Source organism: Scyliorhinus torazame, chromosome 17, assembly GCF_047496885.1.
Source record: "Scyliorhinus torazame isolate Kashiwa2021f chromosome 17, sScyTor2.1, whole genome shotgun sequence".
NCBI lineage: Eukaryota > Metazoa > Chordata > Chondrichthyes > Carcharhiniformes > Scyliorhinidae > Scyliorhinus > Scyliorhinus torazame.
In genome coordinates, this window is record NC_092723.1 from 59,055,733 (window position 1) to 59,077,841 (window position 22,109).

Below are 22,109 nucleotides of genomic sequence, written 5' to 3' on the forward strand. Positions count from 1 at the left end.
TGATTGCCTCGGTCCTGGTGGTGATGCGGACGCCGACTTGGTCACCGGTGACTCCGGGAACGTGTTGTCCTCGTTTTCATCGCCCCCGAGTGGAACCAGTGGGAGGATGGATCCTCCTGGGGCGAGGTCTGCGGTGAGGTGGGCTGGGGGGAGGGCGAGTGGCGCAGGGGCAACCGGAGGGGGGGGGGTTTCAGGTGGTGGGCCATGGGTGGGGATCCAGCAGGTGCCAGGTCCCGGAGGGAGACTGTCCTGGCGCCCGTCGGGGTGCGCCACATAGGCGTACTGCGGGTTTGCGTGCAGTATTTGGACTCTTTCGACCAACGGGTCCGACTTATGGGTCCACACGTGTTTGCGAAGGAGGACTGGTCCAGGAACTGCCAGCCATATTGGGAGCGAGACCCCTGAGATGGACCTCCTGGGGAAGGCAAAGAGACGTTCATGAGGGGTTTCGTTAGTTGCAGTACAAAGGAGCGATCGGATGGAGTGGAGCGCGTGGGGGAGGACCGGGAGATTCTTAGACCGTAGGGCCAGCAGGACTGCCTTCCAGACCGTCCTGTTCTCCCTCTCCACCTGTCCGTTTCCCCAGGGGTTGTTGCTGGTTGTCCTGCTCAAGGCAATGCCCTTGCTGAGCAAGAACTGACGCAGCTCATCGCTCATAAAGGAGGATGCCCGATCGCTGTGGACGTAAGCGGGGAAACCGAACAGGGCGAAGATGCTGTTGAGCGCTTTAATGACCGTGGCAGAAGTCGTATCGGGGCATGGGATGGCGAAGGGAAACCGGGAGTGCTCATCGACCACATTCAGAAAGTACGTGTTTCGGTCGGTGGAGTGGAGGGGCCCTTTGAAGACCATGCTGAGGCGCTCAACGGGGCGGGAGGCCTTCACTAGGTGCGCTCGATCTGGCCGGTAGAAGTGCGGTTCGCACTCCGCGTAGACCTGGCAGTCTCTGGTGACAGTCCTGACCTCCTCAATGGAGTAGGGCAGGTTGCGAGCCTTGATGAAGTGGAAGAACCGGGTGACCCCCGGGTGACAGAGGCCATCGTGTAGAGCCTGGAGTCGGTCCACTTTTGCGCTGGCACATGTACCTCGGGATAGGGCATCGGGGGAGCTCGTTGAGCTTCCCGGGGAGTTACAAAATCTCATAATTAAAGGTGGAGAGCTCGATCCTCCACCTCAAGATCTTATCGTTTTTGATCTTGCCCCGCTGTGTATTATTGAACATGAAGGCAACCGACCATTGGTCACTGAGGAGAGTGAATCTCCTGCTGGCCAGGTAATGCGTCCAATGCCGCACAGCTTCCACAATGGCCTGGGCCTCCTTTTCGACAGAGGAGTGCCGAATTTCGGAGGTATGGAGGGTGCGGGAAAAGAATGCCACGGGCCTGCCTGCCTTGTTGAGGGTGGCGGCCAGAGCTACATCCGATGCATTGCTCTCGACCTGAAAGGGGAGGGACTCGTCGACCGCGTGCATCGTGGCCTTGGCGATGTCTGCCTTGATGCGGTTAAAGGCCTGGCGGGCCTCAGCCGTCAGGGGAAAGACTGTGGACTGAATGAGTGAGCGGGCCTCGTCCGCATAGTTAGGGACCCACTGGGCATAATAGGAGAAGAACCCCAGGCATCATTTCAGGGCCTTGGGACAGTGGGGGAGGGGAAGTTCCATGAGGGGGCGCATGCGGTCGGGGTCGGGCCCTAGTACTCCATTTTACACAACATAGCCAAGGATGGCTAAGCGGTTGGTGCAGAACACGCACTTCTCCTTATTGTATGTGAGATTAAGGAGTTTGGCGGTGTGGAGAAATTTGAGACGGTTAGCGTCGTGGTCCTGCTGATCGTGGCTGCAGATGGTGACATTGTCTAGTTATGGGAAGGTAGCCCGCAGTCCGTACCGGTCAACCATTCGGTCCATCTCCCGTTGGAAGACCGAGACCCCATTAGTGACGCTGAAGGGAACCCTAAGGAAGTGATAGAGGCGGCCATCTGCTTAGAATGCAGTGTATTGGCGGTCCTCCTTGCGGATGGGGAGCTGGTGGTAGGCGGACTTCAGGTCCACTGTGGAAAAGACCCGGTACTGTGCAATCTGATTGACCATATCAGATATGCGTGGGAGGGGTTACGCGTCGAGCTGCGTGTACCGATTGATGGTCTGACTGTAGTCAATGAACATCCTGTGTTTCTCCCCAGTCTTTACTACTACCACTTGGGCTCTCCATGGGCTGTTGCTGGCCTCAATGATGTCTTCCCACAGAAGCCGCTGGACCTCCGACCTGATGATCCGGGGTGTAGCCACCTGGGTTGGCCAATTCCCGACGTAAAATGGGGAACAGCAAAGTCTGAAGGGAAATTCAGCCAACACAGGCAAAAACTAGCAGGTGCAAGTTACTGTGTATTAGACTCTGCAAAAGCCCAGACAGCATCGATACAAGCAGCCATCTGCATAATAATGTAGCGGCCATCTACATACTAATGAGCAATCCCCAGGAACAATTAAAACATTTAAGGTAAACAAAGCCAAGCCAGACTCCTCGGCGCCAGCAGGAGCCAACACAAAAGAGGTTAATGGACACCTAAAGACCGCCCATCGATCAGGGAACCGCTCCAGTATTGGAGAAATCGAACCAAGCGATTGGAACAAAGACGAATCACTTGAAACCAGGTACGGGGTCCGCCCCGAAAGGCGGGAAGCCCCTGGGGACTGTAAAGTAAAGCCCCCAAGTTCAAATCGTCCTTCTTGACAGGGTCACTCAGCAGCGAATCAACCCTTGACAGTGGCCTCCAAAGAATGTAAGTCTCAAGTCTCGCTACGAGATAGGCGCTCCTAGCTACCAGTCCATACCAGCTTTGAATCCCGCAGACTCAGAACCCGAACGAAAGGCCATATGTTCCCCTGACCTGGTGGGCCAGTCTGAAGCTAAGTATTGGTCTGTTAGTGATAGAAATAGCTTAGAAAGTAGAGTTTATGCATGAGTAGCGATTTACTGTGTATAATAAATGTGCTTTGATTTGAATCTTACTAATTGGTGTATTGAGTTATTGATCATTACTTGAACTTGAACCTCGTGGCGGTATCATAAAGATACCTGGCGACTCGAGCGCAAAGGTTATAAAACAGAGCGAATTGAACCAACCAAAAGTTAGCAACATATTACTGGCGACATCCTGACGAGACCCGATCTAGACCACTCAGGGAGAACCCAAAATTTGAATTAGAAATCCAATTGAGAACAGAAAAACCACAAGTGTTCAAGCAGTTCTGATCAATCCTCATAATTCGGAAGTGTGTAAATGCATGCATAACTAACAGGGCGATAAGGTAAACTGATAGATTTTTTGTTGCGACAAAACTGTCGGGAGTTTGTATTCCGGAAAATAGCGAAAACCGTACCCGTAATTACAGCACCGCCTTAATACCCCTTGTTCCAAATTTTAAGAGAAGTATTTGGAGAGGAAAGATGGCAATGCAGGCAATGAACGCCTCATGAACCCCGAAGAATTCGTGGTCGCAGCGACCAGCAGCAGCAGAGTAGGACAGTGTTCCGTTTGGGAAGAGAAAATCAGAAAGTACCTCAAAGGGAAAGGATGGCCCCTTTGGAGTGCAATCTGTAACAATGAGGAAACAGGACCCGGGTGTATAGGACATACTTGGTGGGAGAACCTGAGCGGGATTCACAATGAGAGCTTAAGAAAAGCTCGCCTGCCGATGGCAATCGTGTCCTGTTTGGCACAATTGCGAGGCACAGAGGAGGTCGTTAGGACGCTCAGAAAAGAAATAGAAGGCATACATCGAATGAGCAAGGTCGATGTCAGTGAGGTAGAGAAGAGAACGTAGAGTTAAGGAGGAAGTTGGCAGCAAAAGACGGAGAGGTGGATGATGCCAAGTGGGCACACCAGTCTTGTCTAGCGCACTTAAGCAGCTTCCAATCCCAGTATGAAAAGGCCTATCAGGACACGCAACGTGCAGTCCTGGTATGAGAGGAAACCGAGAAGCAGGTAGAGGCATTGCAGAGGCAGTGTAGTGACCTGAAGGCAGCGTTGAGAGCACTCCATGCTGCCACCACGGAGCAAAGACAAAGCTCATTAGACCACGCAAAGTGCCGGAAGCAGATTGCAGAACTGCAATCTCTGCTTTCAGTTCAAAAAGGATTCCAGGAAATCTTTGGATCACAGCTAGATGAGGAAGACGTCCCTGATTGGGAAGAATTGAGTGAGACAGCGCAGAGATATGTTCAGGGAACATGTGCGCAGGGAAAGCCCCAGAAGATAAAAGCGCCTCAACCCCCCACAGAGCAGATAGTTCAGGCTCCAATGAGCCCAGTCACCACCCACCGCACAGCCACATCGGACGACACAGAATTTCTGTACACCACCCCCTTAACAGTGACCCAATTACGGGACCCGTGCGATAAAATCAAACCGTTCCTCCCCACCTCAGACCCCCACCACTTCTTCGCCAGAGTAAAACAGCAGGCGACCATGTACGACCTGGATGAGCGAGAGCATGTAAAGCTCACAGTTTTGAGTGTAGACCCTTCGGTCGTATCAGCCCTTCCTGACCCACAGAATGTAGGAGGAGGCACCCTTGCAGAAATGCATACCGCGATCCTGGACGCGATCGGGTATAACAGGGGTGACCCCGTAGATGGCCTCAATAAATGCAGACAAAAGAAAACCGAGCACCCCACAGCGTTTGCTGGACGCCTGTGGATCCATTTCGCAGCAGTTTTCGGAGACTTAGACCGCGCCCATTTGTCCCCAGATAACATGGCCAAATAGACCCGCACCCTTATCTCCCATGCCACAGAAACAGGACAAAAAGCTTGTGCCAATTATGATCCCTCAGAGGAGGCTCATAATGTGAAATGGGTCGTAAAAAGATTGTCCCACACCTGGGAGCACTCTGTTCAAAACAAACCCACGAACAAAAATCCCGAAGAACAGCAGGCAGAAGCAGACATACAAGCAGTTAAGGCACACCAGTGCCCTATGGGTACATCACATACCCGCATGGGTAAATGAAGGCAAGAACAGCCCCCCACAAAAGTCACAGGAGTGTTACAACTGTGGACAGTTGGGACACTTTGCAAGAGAATGCAATGCCCCATAAAAGCAACAGAGAGGCCAGCAGACAGGCACTCTAAATAAGAACAGGACAAAGCCAATACATAGCGTTAGCACTCGTTCAGATCAGACGGACTTGGCCGGAACGGACTGACGGTGTTCGGGCTCCCCCAGTTGGGTCTGCGACACCCTTTGGGATAGATCCGACCGACCAGTAGTTGCAGCAAAGATACGGGGACAGCCCATCAAGTTTCTCTGGTACACAGGAGGGTCCCGCAACACAATAAATTCCTCCACCATGTTTCAAAAGGACACGTGGCCCACGACAGCCACAATCACCCTCAGCGGGACACATCACAGCCTTGTACCCATTCAAATCGGCAACATCACCACCAAGCACCCCATAGTTTTAGCCGATCTACCCCACACAGCAGAACACATTTTAGGCATAGATTTTATGAATTCCCACAATCTGTCCTTTGATCCAGTCAACCAATGTGTCTGGAGAATGGCAAAATCTGCAAGGGCCCCCGCAACGCTCACAATAGAAGAATACGCCAACAAGATTAGCGCAGTCGGCGAATTCTGGTTTGACCCGACTACGATTAGCACGGACAAGCAGGTTAGGGCAGTTTTACAAAAGAACAGGACAGCATTCGCGACCCACAAACACGACTGTGGCCGGATGACTGGTTCAGTACAAATCACAGGACCTGACCCTAGACCCCAAAAGCAATATGGATTTCCCCAAGAGGCAGAGGGAGAAATCGCAAAGGTTATCGACAGCTTATTAGAGCAGGGCGTACTCAGATCAGTAGCCTCCACTAATAATGCCCCGATTTGGCCAGTGAGAAAGCCCAATGGATCATGGCGATTGACCATTGATTACCAGGAACTCAACAAAGTTACCCCCTCAGCAGCCCCCACAGTAGCCACAAGTCCCGAGACCATGCTCAAACAGGGACTCAACTCACAATTCTTCACGGTTTTGGACGTCAGTAATGGATTCTGGTCCATTCCATTGGCAAAGGCGTGCCAGTACAAATTTGCCTTCACCTTTAAAAATCAGCAGTACATGTGGACATGCCTGCCAAAAGGATTCTACAACTCCCCCTCCATTTTCCACCGACAGCTGGCAAATGGTTTAGCCAAATTTTCTCGCCCCGAATGTCTGGTCCAGTACGCAGACGACCTACTACTGCAGACATACACCAAGGAAGAGCACATCGAGCTTCTGTCCGAACTCCTGGAACTCGTACAGAAAATTGGTTGTAAAGTCAACCCCAAAAAGGCCCAGATTTTGGAAAACAAGATGATATATTTGGGTACAATTATCACGCACGGTAAACGTGAGATCGAGCATAAAAGGATTGACTCGATTGCTAAATTGCCCCTTCCCCAGAACGTTTCAGCCCTCCGGTCGTTTTTAGGACTGGTTGGCTACTGCTGAAACCACATTGACGGTTTCGCCAGCATGGCAGCACCCCTCTCAGACCTCCTAAAGAAAGGAGCCCCTTGGGAATGGCTTCCGCAGCATTCGGATGCTGTGGACTCGTTGAAAAGAGCACTCATTGCAGCCCCCGCACTACAAGTTCCAGACCCGCTTTCCCCTTATGCGATAGAGGTAGCAAGCACAGACCGCACCCTTTCGGCCGTGCTCCTCCAGGAACGGCACGAACAGTTCAGGCCCGTGGCTTACGCCTCCAGAGTTTTAGATGCTGTGGAGCAGGGATTTTCAGCCTGTGAAAGGCACCTGCTCGCAGTTTTTTGGGCAGTACAGTATTTTTCATACATAACCGGACTGAACCCCATCACAATCCTCACGGAACACACCCCCACCCAACTTTTACTGGACGGACGACTCATGGACGGTACAGTTAGTCAGATTAGAGCAGCCAGATGGACCCTTCTTTTGCACCGACTGGACATCGCTGTTAAAAGGACAAAGACCCACACTTTTTTAGTCAATAACCTACAGTACCCCGGAACCCCCCATGAATGTGAAATCATCTCTCCACGCCACAACACAGGCCCCTTTATTGCTAAAACACCCTCCAGAAAGATAGGTAGTTCAACCCAGAGCCCCAAGCACACAGACACGTGCAAACCCATTAGAATATATGGATGGATCTTCCACAATGTTTGAAGGGAAGCGCATAACAGGATGCGGCATTTACGTCGAGGACACGCAGGGACACGCCCTAGAAGAAATAGCAATAAAATTTCCAGGACACTTAGGCGCGCAGGCAGAACTTGCGGCCATCGCATACATAGTGGAACACGCAGATTCCTTCCCCAGCCCAGCAGACATATATTCGGACAGCCTCTATGTCTGCAACAGCCTTACGGAATTCCTACCCCTGTGGAAAGCAAGAGGATTTGTTTCCGCAGACGGAAAACCCCTCCCTTCAGCCCCATTGCTCCGTCACATTTTAGAAAGAGCACAGAAAAGGACCTTGGAATCATCAAAGTTCGTAGTCACCATCGTTCCTCCCCCCCAGGAAATGTAAAAGCTGTCGCACTGGCAAAAGCAGGTTCCAGGCACGGATATTTTTGGACACCCCCCGAGAGCACACCAGTGAATGCAGTTCAGGTCTCGCAGACTACTATCGGGGATTTAGTGCAGGCCCAGAAGCAGGATAGCAATCTCAGGGAGATTTTGAAAGGAAACTATCCAGCACCCTGCGAGAGATTTAAAAATGCTCTGACCACACATGACGGTGTGGTGTTAAAAGACACCCTTTATGTGGTTCCTGAACAGGACAGGAACTGATTTGTGTATTCCATGACAGTCATGTGCATCAGGGAATTGATCCCACTACAGCCCACCTCAGGCAGCTCTGTTGGTGGCCGAGTTTAAAAGACGATGTAACTCACTACGTTGAGAATTGCCTTATCTGTGCCCAGAACAACCAGGACAGATACGCAAAAAAGGCTCAGCTTAGTCACACCCGACCCGTTAATGGCCCCTGGACTAACCTCCAGATTGATTATATAGGACCATTGCCCCCTTGCAGGAATGGTTATAAATATGTACTCGTGGTGATAGACACGTTTACAAAATGGGTGGAAGCATTCCCATCCAGAACGAACACGGCAAAGACCACAGCCAAGATTTTAACCCACCACATCTTTACGAGATGGGGACTCCTCCGCAGCATTGAATCCGACCAAGGTTCCCATTTTACAGGACGTGTCATGAAGAACGTCCTCACGATATTTGGCATTACCCAAAAATTCCACATCGCATACCACCCCCAGTCAAGTGGTATCGTGGAGCGACTGAATCAGACCCTAAAATCAACCCTCCGAAAAATGGTCCAACAAAACAACACCACTTGGGATTCTGTCCTCCCTTTTGCGCTGATGTTTTTGCGAAATACGGTTTCAATATCTACAGATTACACCCCACACACCCTCATGACTGGACGCCCCATGAACGGCACAGAATTGTTATTGGGATTAGATTTGACCAGCCCCGATGTGACGGCCCTCACACACGAGAAAGCAGTAGAACAACTGGTGCAGAATGTTAAAACGGCTCAGCTAGCAGCAGCAGTGAAATTGGGCACAAGAAAGAAACAGAGCAAGGCCTGTTTCGATAAGACAGTGCATGCGACTGAGTTCAGTGTAGGACAGCAAGTCATGCTCACCATATACAACCCCAGCACATTCCTGTCACCTAAATATTCGGGTCCGTACTCCATTGCGGACAAAGTCAGCCCTTCCGTCTACAAAATAAAGTATCCCAACGGAAAGACTGCGTGGTTCCATATCAATCAGCTTAAAGCATATGGAACACAGTCGAACCACACACACGTCATGCTTGACGCAGCAGACCACGCCCCACCCACAGCCAACGTAACCCTACCCTCCCCCAACACGTCCAGCCCAGCCACGGACTCAACCTCGACTCGACCCCTGAGCTATACACTCCGCCCCGGAACGCCCACAGATTGCAGCAGCAGCGACAACGACTGTGACACAGACAATAGCCACAGCACGCCACCCTACTATCCCCGTACATCAGGCCCCACACCCAGCGAATCTGAGCACGATTCGAGTGATCCCTTCATGATCACTTTCCTAAACAAACCCCACCACCGACCTACAATGACGACCCCGATTCCGTACCCACAGAACTAGACACCACCTTTTGGCACCGAGATAACTCGTACAGACTCGTCCGGAATGACGAGATGGATCCCAAATCACACCATGCAGCCCTATCCGCCCTGATACACTCGAGTTTTGGCATCTGGGAGAAGATGACGACTTTGAGCCTGACTCCCAAAACGAGAACCCGTTTGCGACCCTGTTCGTAACCGATAACTGAGGTGTCCAGATGATGTTTTAAAAAGGAACCGCTTGGGCGAAAACGATGTCCTTTCTAATGGAACCTGCAGCATGTTGTTTAATGTTGTTTGTTAGTGTTATTGTTAAATGTTGTACGTAAGATCGGAAATTTTTTCCACGGCCCCACGCCTTATTTTTCGGCCGAAACCTCTGAGAACTTGTCAGCACGTTCATCAGCAGAAACCTCGGAGAGCTTGCCAGACCCCCGTTCGTAACTGCCCTTCTGGTTCAAAGGCAGAACCAATACGGCAACCCCCACGATGACTACATTTCTTGCCCGTTCTTGTTGGTTGCTCAGGCAGTGGAGAAACGGCATTGGGACCCGCCCTGCCTGAGAACCCCCCTCTGGTCAGCTACGCTCACGTAGAGCACACACGTCATTGGTCGCCGTCCTACCCGGGGATTCCATCCAAATCTTACCTGTCGCAGCCCATATGCACCTCATTTCGCAATTTGCGTTCAAAAAGTTGTGTTTTGTTTTCAGGTGACCCTTAGGTTGTCAACCCTATGCTATTTACATCCTCAAACATTTGGATGGTAAATCGCACAGCCTGCGATACGGCTCACACTGGTTCAGTATTTGTAAGTGTGTCTTGTCCTGAAATTCGGTTTAAAAAAAAAATGAGGGAGTCACACATAGTGACCAATTATAAAGGGAGTAATTGGCACTAAAGGACAGACATGCTATCATACGAGATATTAAAATAAGGTAGCGACAGACACGATGCTTGACCCCACAGAACTCCAGAAGCTCCAGGAACAGAAGAGAAGAGAAGAAGAACCATGAGAACATCCTCCGTGTTGCTCATCACCCTACTGAACATTTGGTTGCGCGCGAACGTGAACCCCCGGACCCCAACCCCCCCCCAGCCGTTAATGCTTCACTTCCCCATAGTACCGAGAGCCCAGTCACAAGCGACACCACACCATCTTGGTGTGACAGGTTTATAACCTGGTACTCCCGGTCCTACTTGACAGAATCCCTACTAGTATTGGCGATACTCTGCTGCATCGTGCAGACTATTCGTCTGAGGAAATGGAGAAGGAGAGCCTACCGCGCTCGCACCCCGGTATATAGGATGAGATTTCCTATTTTCGGTTACGACCAGATCCCCGACCCCCGCGATCTATAATAAAGAACATTCGTTTGCGCTTTTTGTGAATAAAGAAATGTGTTTGATGAGCGATTGTACAATCCTGAGCTTGACCGCCAAGCCAGGAAAAATGTGAATAATGCTGCTATGATTTTGGTTGTATTATTGAGGAAGTTAGTATGATTGAATGTTTGAGTGAGTGTAGTTTATTAAGGACAGTTAGAGATACCGTTTTTCTTATTTTGTAATGCATGTCCCTGTTTTGACATAGCGCCACTTAGAATTGTCAGTTAAAATTTTCTTGCATAGTCATGGTCAGTGTAGAGGCCATAAAAGAGTGCTCGCCGGGTCAGGGAATGAAGAACTACGCAGTTATGTGATCCTTCACGCTTCGCGTTAGGATCATAAGGAGGGTGTGTAGCCACCTGGGTTGGCCAATTCCCGACGTAAAATGGAGAACAGCAAAGGCTGAAGGGAAATTCAGCCAACACAGGCAAAAACTAGCAGGTGCAAGTTACTGTGTATTAGACTCTGCAAAAGCCCAGACAGCATCGATACAAGCAGCCATCTGCATAATAATGTAGCGGTCATCTACATACTAATGAACGATCCCCGGGAACAATCGAAACATTTAAGGTAAACAAAGCTAAGCCAGACTCCTCGGCGCCAGCATGAGCCAACACAAAAGAGGTTAACGGACACCTAAAGACCGCCCATCGATCAGGGAACCGCTCCAGTATTGGAGAAATTGAACCAAGCGATTGGATCGAAGTCCAATCATTTGAAACCAGGTACGGGGTCCGCCCCGAAAGGCGGGAAGCCCCTGGGGACTATAAAGTAAAGCCCCCAAGTTCAAATCGTCCTTCTTGACAGGGTCACTCAGCAGCGAATCAACCCTTGACAGTGGCCTCCAAAGAATGTAAGTCTCAAGTCTCGCTACGAGATAGGCACTCCTAGCTACCAGTCCATACCAGCTTTGAATCCCGCAGACTCAGAACCCGAACGAAAGGCCATATGTTCCCCTGACCTGGTGGGCCAGTCTGAAGCTAAGTATAGGCCTTTTAGTGATAGAAATAGCTTAGAAAGTAGAGTTTATGCAAGAGTAGCGATTTACTGTGTATAATAAATGTGCTTTGATTTGAATCTTACTAATTGTTGTGTTGAGTTATTGATCAGTACTTGAACTTGAACCTCGTGGCGGTATCATAAAGATACCTGGCGACTCTAGAGCAAAGGTTATAAAACAGAGCCAATTGAACCAACCAAAAGTTAGCAACAGGGGTGAGGTTTGCAAACAAGGAAGGTGGATTGACCTTAAGGGTTGTGAGGCCGCATACGGTGAGGGGGGTAGGGGTCCGCCGAATTTTAAAGTTAAGCTTTGGAGATGGCACTGGAAGTCCAGGCCGAGTAACAGGGCAGCGTAGAGGTGGGGGAAGACGTAGAGCCTGAGGTTGCTAAACTCTATGCCCTGGACGGTGAGGGTCACGATGCAGTACCCCCGGGTTTCCACGGAATGGGATCCGGAGGCCAGGGAGAATTTCTGGCTAACGGGGTGTACCGCGCGGACGCAGCACCTTACCGTAGTGGGGTGGATGAAGCTTTCCGTGCTCCCAGAGTCAAAAAGGCAGGAACTCGTGCCCGTCAATTTTCACCGTTGTCGTTGCGGTTGCGAGGTTGGGACTGGTCGAGGGTGATCGAGGCAGGCTGCGGCTGATGCTGAGAGGCCCCGGGTTGGTCAGCGGTGTTGGCAGGTGATGAGCGGCCAGACGAGCTTCCCGACGAGCAGGGGTCCTGAGGCGCCGTCCAAAATGGCGCCGAAGATGGCGGCGCCCATGGCGGGCGGCATTAAAGATGGTGGCACCCACGGGCCGCACGTGGCCTGCAGAGAAGAAGATGGCGGCGCCCATGGGCCGCATGTGGGGGATGTCAGAACGCTGGGCCTACAAACAGCGGCGACCATCCGGGCCTGGCACACAGCAGCAAGATGTCCCTTCTTTCCGCAGCCGTTACAGGTTGTGCTCCGCTCCGGGCAGCGCTGCCGGGGGTCTTTGTTCTGCCCGCAGAAGTAGCATTTGGGCCCCCCGGAGTTGGCTGGCTGCAGTGTGGCGCAGGCTTGCAGTGGGCTGGGGTCGGTTGCTGATGGGGCCCATGATGGTGCCGTGCGGTCGGGGGCGTACGACTGAACGTTACGGAAGGCCACTGTTTTTTTTTAAATAAATATTTTATTGAAAATTTTTGGTCAACCAACACAGTACATTGTGCATCCTTTACACAATATTATAACAACACAAATAACAACGACCTATTTTATAAACAAAAAATGAATAAATAATAAATAACAAAAATGAAAACTAACCCTAATTGGCAACTGCCTTATCACAAGTAACACTCTCCAAAAATATAATTTAACAGTCCAATATATAATTATCTGTCGCAACGACCTATACATATTATACAGTATATATTAACAACCCTGAGAGTCCTTCTGGTTCCTCCTCCCCCCCCCCCCCCTCCCCCCGATCCTGGGCTGCTGCTGCTGCCTTCTTTTTTCTATTCCATCTATCTTTCTGCGAGGTATTCGACGAATGGTTGCCACCGCCTGGTGAACCCTTGAGCCGACCCCCTTAGAACGAACTTAATCCGCTCTAGCTTTATAAACCCCGCCATGTCATTTATCCAGGTCTCCACCCCCGGGGGCTTGGCTTCTTTCCACATTAACAATATCCTGCGCCGGGCTACTCGGGACGCAAAGGCCAAAACATCGGCCTCTCTCGCCTCCTGCACTCCCGGCTCTTGTGCAACCCCAAATATAGCCAACCCCCAGCTTGGTTCGACCCGGACCCCCACTACTTTTGAAAGCACCTTTGTCACCCCCATCCAAAACCCCTGTAGTGCCGGGCATGACCAAAACATATGGGTATGATTCGCTGGGCTTCTCGAGCACCTCGCACACCTATCCTCCACCCCAAAAAATTTACTGAGCCGTGCTCCAGTCATATGCGCCCTGTGTAATACCTTAAACTGAATCAGGCTTAGCCTGGCACACGAGGACGACGAGTTTACCCTGCTTAGGGCATCTGCCCACAGCCCCTCCTCGATCTCCTCCCCCAGCTCTTCTTCCCATTTCCCTTTTAGTTCATCTACCATAGTATCCCCTTCGTCCCTCATTTCCCTATATATATCTGACACCTTACCATCCCCCACCCATGTCTTTGAGATCACTCTGTCCTGCACCTCTTGTGTCGGGAGCTGCGGGAATTCCCTCATCTGTTGCCTCGCAAAAGCCCTCAGTTGCATATACCTGAATGCATTCCCTTGGGGCAACCCATATTTCTCGGTCAGCGCTCCCAGACTCGCGAACTTCCCATCCACAAACAGATCTTTCAGTTGCGTTATTCCTGCTCTTTGCCACATTCCATATCCCCCATCAATTCCCCCCGGGGCAAACCTATGGTTGTTTCTTATCGGGGACCCCCCCCCAAGGCTCCAGTCTTTCCCCTATGCCGTCTCCACTGTCCCCAAATCTTCAGTGTAGCCACCACCACCGGGCTTGTGGTGTAGTTCCTCGGTGAGAACGGCAATGGGGCTGTCACCGTAGCCTGTAGGCTAGTCCCCCTACAGGACGCCCTCTCTAATCTCTTCCACGCCGCTCCCTCCTCCTCTCCCATCCACTTACTCACCATTGAAATATTAGCGGCCCAATAATACTCACTTAGGCTCGGTAGTGCCAGCCCCCCCCTATCCCTGCTACGCTGTAAGAATCCCTTCCTCACTCTCGGGGTCTTCCCGCCCAACACAAAACCCATGATGCTCTTTTCAATCCTTTTTAAAAAAGCCTTCGTGATCACCACCGGGAGGCACTGAAACACAAAGAGGAATCTCGGGAGGACCACCATCTTAACCGCCTGCACCCTCCCTGCCAGTGACAGGGATACCATATCCCATCTCTTGAAATCCTCCTCCATTTGTTCCACCAACCGCGTTAAATTTAACCTATGCAATGTGCCCCAATTCTTGGCTATCTGGATCCCCAGGTAACGAAAGTCCCTTGTTACCTTCCTCAACGGTAGGTCCTCTATTTCTCTACTCTGCTCCCCTGGATGCACCACAAACAACTCACTTTTCCCCATGTTCAATTTATACCCTGAAAAATCCCCAAACTCCCCAAGTATCCGCATTATTTCTGGCATCCCCTCCGCCGGGTCTGCCACGTATAGTAGCAAATCGTCCGCATACAAAGATACCCGGTGTTCTTCTCCTCCTCTAAGTACTCCCCTCCACTTCTTGGAACCCCTCAACGCTATCGCCAGGGGCTCAATCGCCAATGCAAACAATAATGGGGACAGAGGGCATCCCTGCCTTGTCCCTCTATGGAGCCGAAAATATGCAGATACCCGACAATCTCGTGACCACGCTCGCCATCGGGGCCCTATACAACAGCTGCACCCATCTAACATACCCCTCTCCAAAACCAAATCTCCTCAACACCTCCCACAAATAATCCCACTCCACTCTATCAAATGCTTTCTCGGCATCCATCGCCACTACTATCTCCGTTTCCCCCTCTGGTGGGGCCATCATCATTACCCCTAACAGCCTCCGTATATTCGTGTTCAGCTGTCTCCCCTTCACAAACCCAGTTTGGTCCTCGTGGACCACCCCCGGGACACATTCCTCTATTCTCATTGCCATTACCTTGGCCAGGGCCTTGGCATCTACATTTAGGAGGGAAATAGGTCTATAGGACCCGCATTGTAGCGGGTCCTTTTCCTTCTTTAAGAGAAGCGATATCGTTGCTTCAGACATAGTCGGGGGCAGTTGTCCCCTTTCCTTTGCCTCATTAAAGGTCCTCGTCAATACCGGGGCGAGCAAGTCCACATATTTTCTATAGAATTCGACTGGGAATCCATCCGGTCCCGGGGCCTTTCCCGCCTGCATGCTCCTAATTCCTTTCACCACTTCTTCTACCTCGATCTGTGCTCCCAGTCCCACCCTTTCCTGCTCTTCCACCTTGGGAAATTCCAGCCGATCCAAGAAGCCCATCATTCTCTCCCTCCCATCCGGGGGTTGAGCTTCATATAATTTTTTATAAAATGTCTTGAACACTCCATTCACTCTCTCCGCTCCCCGCTCCATCTCTCCTTCCTCATCCCTCACTCCCCCTATTTCCCTCGCTGCTCCCCTTTTCCTCAATTGGTGTGCCAGCAACCTGCCCTCCTTCTCCCCATATTCGTACTGTACACCCTGTGCCTTCCTCCATTGTGCCTCTGCAGTGCCCGTAGTCAGCAAGTCAAATTCTACATGTATCCTTTGCCTTTCCCTGTACAGTCCCTCCTCCGGTGCCTCCGCATATTGTCTGTCCACCCTCAAAAGTTCTTGCAGCAACCGCCCCCGTTCCTTACTCTCCTGCTTCCCTTTATGTGCCCTTATTGATATCAGCTCCCCTCTAACCACCGCCTTCAGCGCCTCCCAGACCACTCCCACCTGGACCTCCCCATTATCATTGAGTTCCAAGTACTTTTCAATGCACCCCCTCACCCTTAGACACACCCCCTCATCTGCCATTAGTCCCATGTCCATTCTCCAGGGTGGGCGCCCTCATGTTTCCTCCCCTATCTCCAAGTCTACCCAGTGTGGAGCGTGATCCGAAATGGCTATAGCCGTATACTCCGTTCCCCTCACCTTCGGGATCAACGCCCTTCCCAGCACAAAAAAGTCTATTCGCGAGTAGACTTTATGGACATAGGAGAAAAACGAGAACTCCTTACTCCTAGGTCTGCTAAATCTCCACGGGTCTACACCTCCCATCTGCTCCATAAAATCTTTAAGTACCTTGGCTGCTGCCGGCCTCCTTCCAGTCCTGGACTTCGACCTATCCAGCCCTGGTTCCAACACCGTATTAAAATCTCCCCCCATTATCAGCTTTCCCATCTCTCGGTCCGGAATGCGTCCTAGCATCCGCCTCATAAAATTGGCATCATCCCAGTTCGGGGCATATACGTTTACCAAAACCACCGTCTCCCCCTGTAGTTTGCCACTCATCATCACGTATCTGCTCCCGTTATCCGCCACTATAGTCTTTGCCTCGAACATTACCCGCTTCCCCACTAATCTAGCCACCCCCCTGTTTTTCGCATCTAGCCCCGAATGGAACACCTGCCCCACCCATCCTTTGCGTAGCCTAACCTGGTCTATCAGTTTCAGGTGCGTTTCCTGTAACATAACCACATCTGCCTTAAGTTTCTTAAGGTGTGCGAGTACCCGTGCCCTCTTTATCGGCCCGTTCAGCCCTCTCACGTTCCACGTGATCAGCCGGGTTGGGGGGCTTCCTACCCACCACCCCCCCCCCCCCCTTGTCGATTAGCCATCCCCTTTTTCCAGCTCCTCACCCGGTTCCCACGCAGCTGTATCTCCCCCAGGCGGTGCCCCCCCGCCCATCCCCTCCCATACCAGCTCCCCCCTCTCCCCAGCAGCAGCAACCCAGTAATTCCCCCCTCCCACCCCCCCCCCCGCTAGCGTAATTACTCCCCCCATGTTGCTCCCAGAAGTCAGCAAACTCTGGCCGACCTCGGCTTCCCCCCGTGACCTCGGCTCGCACCGTGCGACGCCCCCTCCTTCCTGCTTCTCTATTCCCGCCATGATTATCATAGCGCGGGAACCAAGCCCGCGCTTCTCCCTTGGCCCCGGCCCCAATGGCCAACGCCCCATCTCCTCCACCTCCCCTCCTCCCCCCATCACCACCTGTGGAAGAGAGAAAAGTTACCACATCGCAGGATTAGTACATAAAACTCCTCTTTCCCCCCTTTTTAACCCCCCTCTTCGCCCCCCACATTCGCCCCACCACTTTGTTCAAATGTTCTTTTTAATAACCCGCTCATTCCAGTTTTTCTTCCACAATAAAAGTCCACGCTTCATCCGCCGTCTCAAAGTAGTGGTGCCTCCCTCGAAATGTGACCCACAGTCTTGCCGGTTGCAGCATTCCAAATTTTATCTTCTTTTTATGAAGCACTGCCTTGGCCCGATTAAAGCTCGCCCTCCTTCTCGCCACCTCCGCACTCCAGTCTTGATAAACGCGGATCACCGCGTTCTCCCATTTACTGCTCCGAGTTTTCTTTGCCCATCTAAGGACCATTTCTCTATCCTTAAAACGGAGGAATCTCACCACTATGGCTCTGGGAATTTCTCCTGCTCTCGGTCCTCGCGCCATCACTCGGTATGCTCCCTCCACCTCCAACGGACCCGCCGGGGCCTCCGCTCCCATTAACGAGTGCAGCATTGTGCTCACATATGCCCCGACGTCCGCTCCCTCCGCACCTTCAGGAAGACCAAGAATCCTCCGGTTGTTCCTCCTTGCGTTGTTCTCCAGTGCCTCCAACCTTTCCACACATTGTTTCTGATGTGCCTCATGCGTCTCCGTCTTCACCACCAGGCCCTGTATGTCGTCCTCATTCTCGGCTGCCTTTGCCTTCACGACCCAAAGCTCCCGTTCCTGGGTCTTTTGTTCCTCCTTTAGCCCTTCGATCGCCTGTAGTATCGGGGCCAACAGCTCTTTCTTCATTTCCTTTTTGAGCTCTTCCACACAGCATTTCAAGAACTCGTGTTGTTCAGGGCCCCATGTTAAACTGCCACCTTCCGACGCCATCTTGGTTTTTGCTTTTTTGCTTGCCTTCCTTGCCGCTGTTCTAAAGGATCCTCTGCAATCCGGCCACTTTCTCCTCCTTTTTCCATCCATATCCAGGGGGGATTCCCTTCTGGTTTACCGCACAGTGTTTTTAGCCGTCAAAATTGCCGTTGGGGCTCCTATCAAGAGCCCAAAAGTCTGTTTCACCGGGAGCTGCCGAAACGTGCGACTCAGCTGGTCATCGCCGCACCCGGAAGTCGGAAGGCCACTGTTAACGAGTTTGTGAGCTGCCTGGTTCCCGCAACATCAAGTGTACCCCCCTCCAATAGGCGGTGGCGGATGTACGCCGACCCCATGCCCGTAACAAAAGCGTCTCTGATTAAAAGTTCTGTATGCTGGACTGCCAAAACTGCCTGGCAGTCACAGTTCCTCGCCAGGATGTGCAGGGCACGCCAGAAATCGTCTAGACACTCACTGGGGAGTTGCTGTCTCGTGGACAGGAGGTGCCTGGCGTATAGTTTCTTGGCCGGCTGAACGTAATGTCCTTTCAGGAGCTCCATTGCTTCAGCGTAAGTGGGCACATCCCGGATGAGAGGAAAAATGGCAGGGCTCACCTGTGAATAAAGGACCTGGAGCTTCTGTGCGTCCGAGGGTTCTTCAGCAGATGTTCGGAGGTAGCTTTCGAAGCAGGCTAGCCAGTGGTCAAAAGCAGACGTAGCGTTGGCTGCTTGAGGGCTCAGCTATTGGTGATCAGGCTTGATGCGAAGTTCCATTGTTTTAAAATCTTTGCTCAATAAATTGATGCACTGTCAATTACTACAAAGACGAAAGTAGTGAATAATCGAGGCTTTATTGAGCAAAGATGTGTGGCCTCCTGTAGCTTCTACCAGAATGGGAGCAGCACCGGCGAGCACCCACATTTATACGCCGCCTACTGGGCGGAGCCAACAGGCAGGGATTTACTCATGTACCTCTAGTACAGGAGTCTTATCGTACTACATCTAATATACATCTAATACAGTTAGTGGTGACTACCACACAGGTCAACTCCAGGGGGAAGCAGCGGTAAGGGAAATAGTTCAGGTGAGGGATAGGGCAGGGAAGTTGGTGGTGGCTCCGGATCTGATCCACAAGGTTTTTGAGGAATTTTATGAGAGATTGTACAGGTCAGAGCCACCTGGGGAGACCGTGAGATGCAGGAATTTCTAGATGGGTTGGAGTACCCGAGGTTAGGGGAGGGGATCAGGGCTATATTTGAAGGAGTGATAGTGGAGGAGGAGATAAAGGATGCGATTGGGAGGTTGCAGTCGGGGAAGCTGGCATGGCTGGATGGGTTTCTAGTAAAAGATTCAAGGACAAGCTGGCACCCCTGATGGTGGGCATGTTTGAAGAGGTGATAGGGAAGGGGGTGTTGCCACAAACTTTGCGGCAGGCATCGATTTCCCTGTTGCTAAAAAAAGGTAAGGATCCAACGGAATGTGGGTCGTATAGGCCCATAACACTTCTGAATATGGACGCAAAAGTATTGGCGAAGGTACTGGCGGGTAGGCTGGAGGAGTGCCTCTTCAAGGTGATAGGTGAAGATCAGGTGGGGTTTGTGAGAGGGAGGCAGCTCTTTTCAAATGTTAGACGGGTATTGAATGTCATTATGGCACCAGCAGAGGGGAAGGAAACAGAGGTGGTTGTGGCATTGGACGCTGAGGAGGCGTTTTTCCGGGTAGAATGGGGGTACTTGATGGCAGTTCTGGAGCGGTTTGGGATTGGACCAAGATTTGTGAACTGGATAAATCGACTTAAGGAGCCAAGGGCGAGTGTCCTCACAAACAACATCAGCTCAAGATACTTTTCTTTCCACCGTGCGACTAGGCAGAGATGTCCTATGTCCCCCCCTGCTGTTTGCACTCGCGATTGAGCCGTTGGCCATCGCATGAAGAAGTTTGGGGGTATGGAAAGGAATAGTGCGGGGAGGGATAGAGCATAGGGTGTCCTTATATGTCGATGACTTGCTGTTATACGTGTCGGAATAGAGTGTGTCGATAGGGGGAATATTGGAGCTGCTTCAAATATTTGGGTCTTTCTCGGGGTACAAACTAAATCTAGACAAGAGTGAGTATTTTGTGGTGTCTCGGCCGGGGGTGGGGGCAGGGGTGGGGGGGGCTGCCATTCCGTAGGGCAGGGACTCACTTTAGGTACCTGGGGGTGCACGTTGCCCTGGAGTGGGGGGGGTGCTCCGCAGGTACAACATTTCTAGTTTGGTGGGGAGAGCGAAAGCTGATCTGGCAAGGTGGGATGGTCTCCCTCTGTCAATGGCGGGTCGGGTACAGGCGGTTAAAATGAACGTGTTAGGGCAGCACGGTGGTGTAGTGGGTTAGCCCTGCTACCTCACGGCGCCGAGGTCCTAGGTTCGATCCCGGCTCTGGGTCACTGTCCGTGTGGAGTTTGCACATTCTCCCCGTGTCTGCGTGGGTTTCGCCCCCACAACCCAAAAGGATGTGCAGGCTAGGTGAATTGGCCGGGCTAAATTGCCCCTTAATAGGAAAAATGAATTTGGTACTCTACATTTATTTTTTTTAAATGAACGTGTTGCCGCGATTTCTGTTTATTTTTCAATGCCTGCTGATTTCCTGCCAAATGCATTTTTCAGAGAGATTGAGGAAAGGATTACTTTGTTCATCTGGGGAGGAAGGTGGCCAGAGTTAGAAAGGTGCTGCTACAGAGGGGAAGGCAGGCAGGGGGTTTGGGTCTTCCGAACATGATGTATTACTACTGGGTGGCGAATGTGGAGAAGGTGTGGAGCTGGGTCAGAGGGGTTGATCCCCAGTGGGTCAGAATGGAAGAGAGTTTGTGCAGGTGGTCGGGATTGAAAGCACTAGCAACAGCACCGCTCCCGATAGCCCCGGGGAAGTACTCAGTGAGTCCGGTAATAATAGCTTCATTGAGAATTTGGAGGCAGTTTCGCCAACACTTCGGGTTGGGGGCAGAGTCAAGGGAAATGCCGATTTGGGGGAACCACAGATTTGAGTCAGGGAGGGGGGATGTAAAATGTAAAATGGGAGAAGAGAATTAAGACACTAAAACATTTGTTTATTACGGGTCGGTTTGCAGGATTGAAGGAGCTGGAAGCGAAGTATGGGCTGGAGCAGGGGAAATGTTTAGATACATGCAGGTTTGAGATTTTGCCAGAAAGGAGATACAGAGCTTCCCAGTGGTGCCGGCCTCCACATTGCTGGAGGAGGTGCTGACGACAGGGGGACTGGAGAAGGGGGTAGTGTCAGCGGTTTACGGAGCTATTTTGGAAGGGGAGAAAGCACCACTGGAAGGGATCAAAGCAAAGTGGGAGGAAGAGTTGGGAGAGGATATGGAGGAGGGGGGTCTGATGTGAGGTGCTCCAGAGAGTGAATGCCTCCACTTTGTGCACGAGGTTGGGGCTGGTACAGCTGAAGGTGGTATACAGAGCACACCTCACGAGAGCAAGGATGAGCCGATTCTTTGAAGGAGTAGAACATGTGTGTGAACGTTGCGGGGGGGGGGGGGGGGCTGCGAATCACGTTCATATGTTTTGGTCCTGTCCAAAGCTAGAGGGTTACTGGAAGGAGGTTTTTAGGGTAATTTATAAAGTGGTGCACGTGAAACTGGACCCGGGCCCCCAGGAGGCCATATTCGAGGTGTCGGACCAGCCAGGGTTGGAAATGGGTGAGGAGGCAGATGTTGTAGCCTTCACCTCGTTGATTGCCCGAAGGCGCATCCCGATAGGTTAGAGAGCAACCTCTCCACCCTGTGTCCTGGCGTGGCGGGGGGACTTGTTGTAATTTTTGACTCTTGAGAAGGTTAAGTTTGAACTGAGGGGATGGATGGAGGGGTTCTACAATTCATGGGCATTATTCATTTTCCACTTTCAAGAACTGGATAACATCGAACATTAGTTGGGGGGGGGGTTGAGGGTGGGGGGCAGGGTGTGTTAATGGCGACTATGGGTGATCCCT

The 22,109-nt window shown here is 51.6% G+C and overlaps 1 protein-coding gene across 1 annotated transcript in view; it reads right to left on the reverse strand.

The window, feature by feature from the left end:
- Window positions 1-22,109, reverse strand: part of LOC140393893 (zinc finger protein 76-like) — a 126,665-nt gene that overhangs the window by 59,497 nt on the left and 45,059 nt on the right. The window lies entirely within an intron of this gene.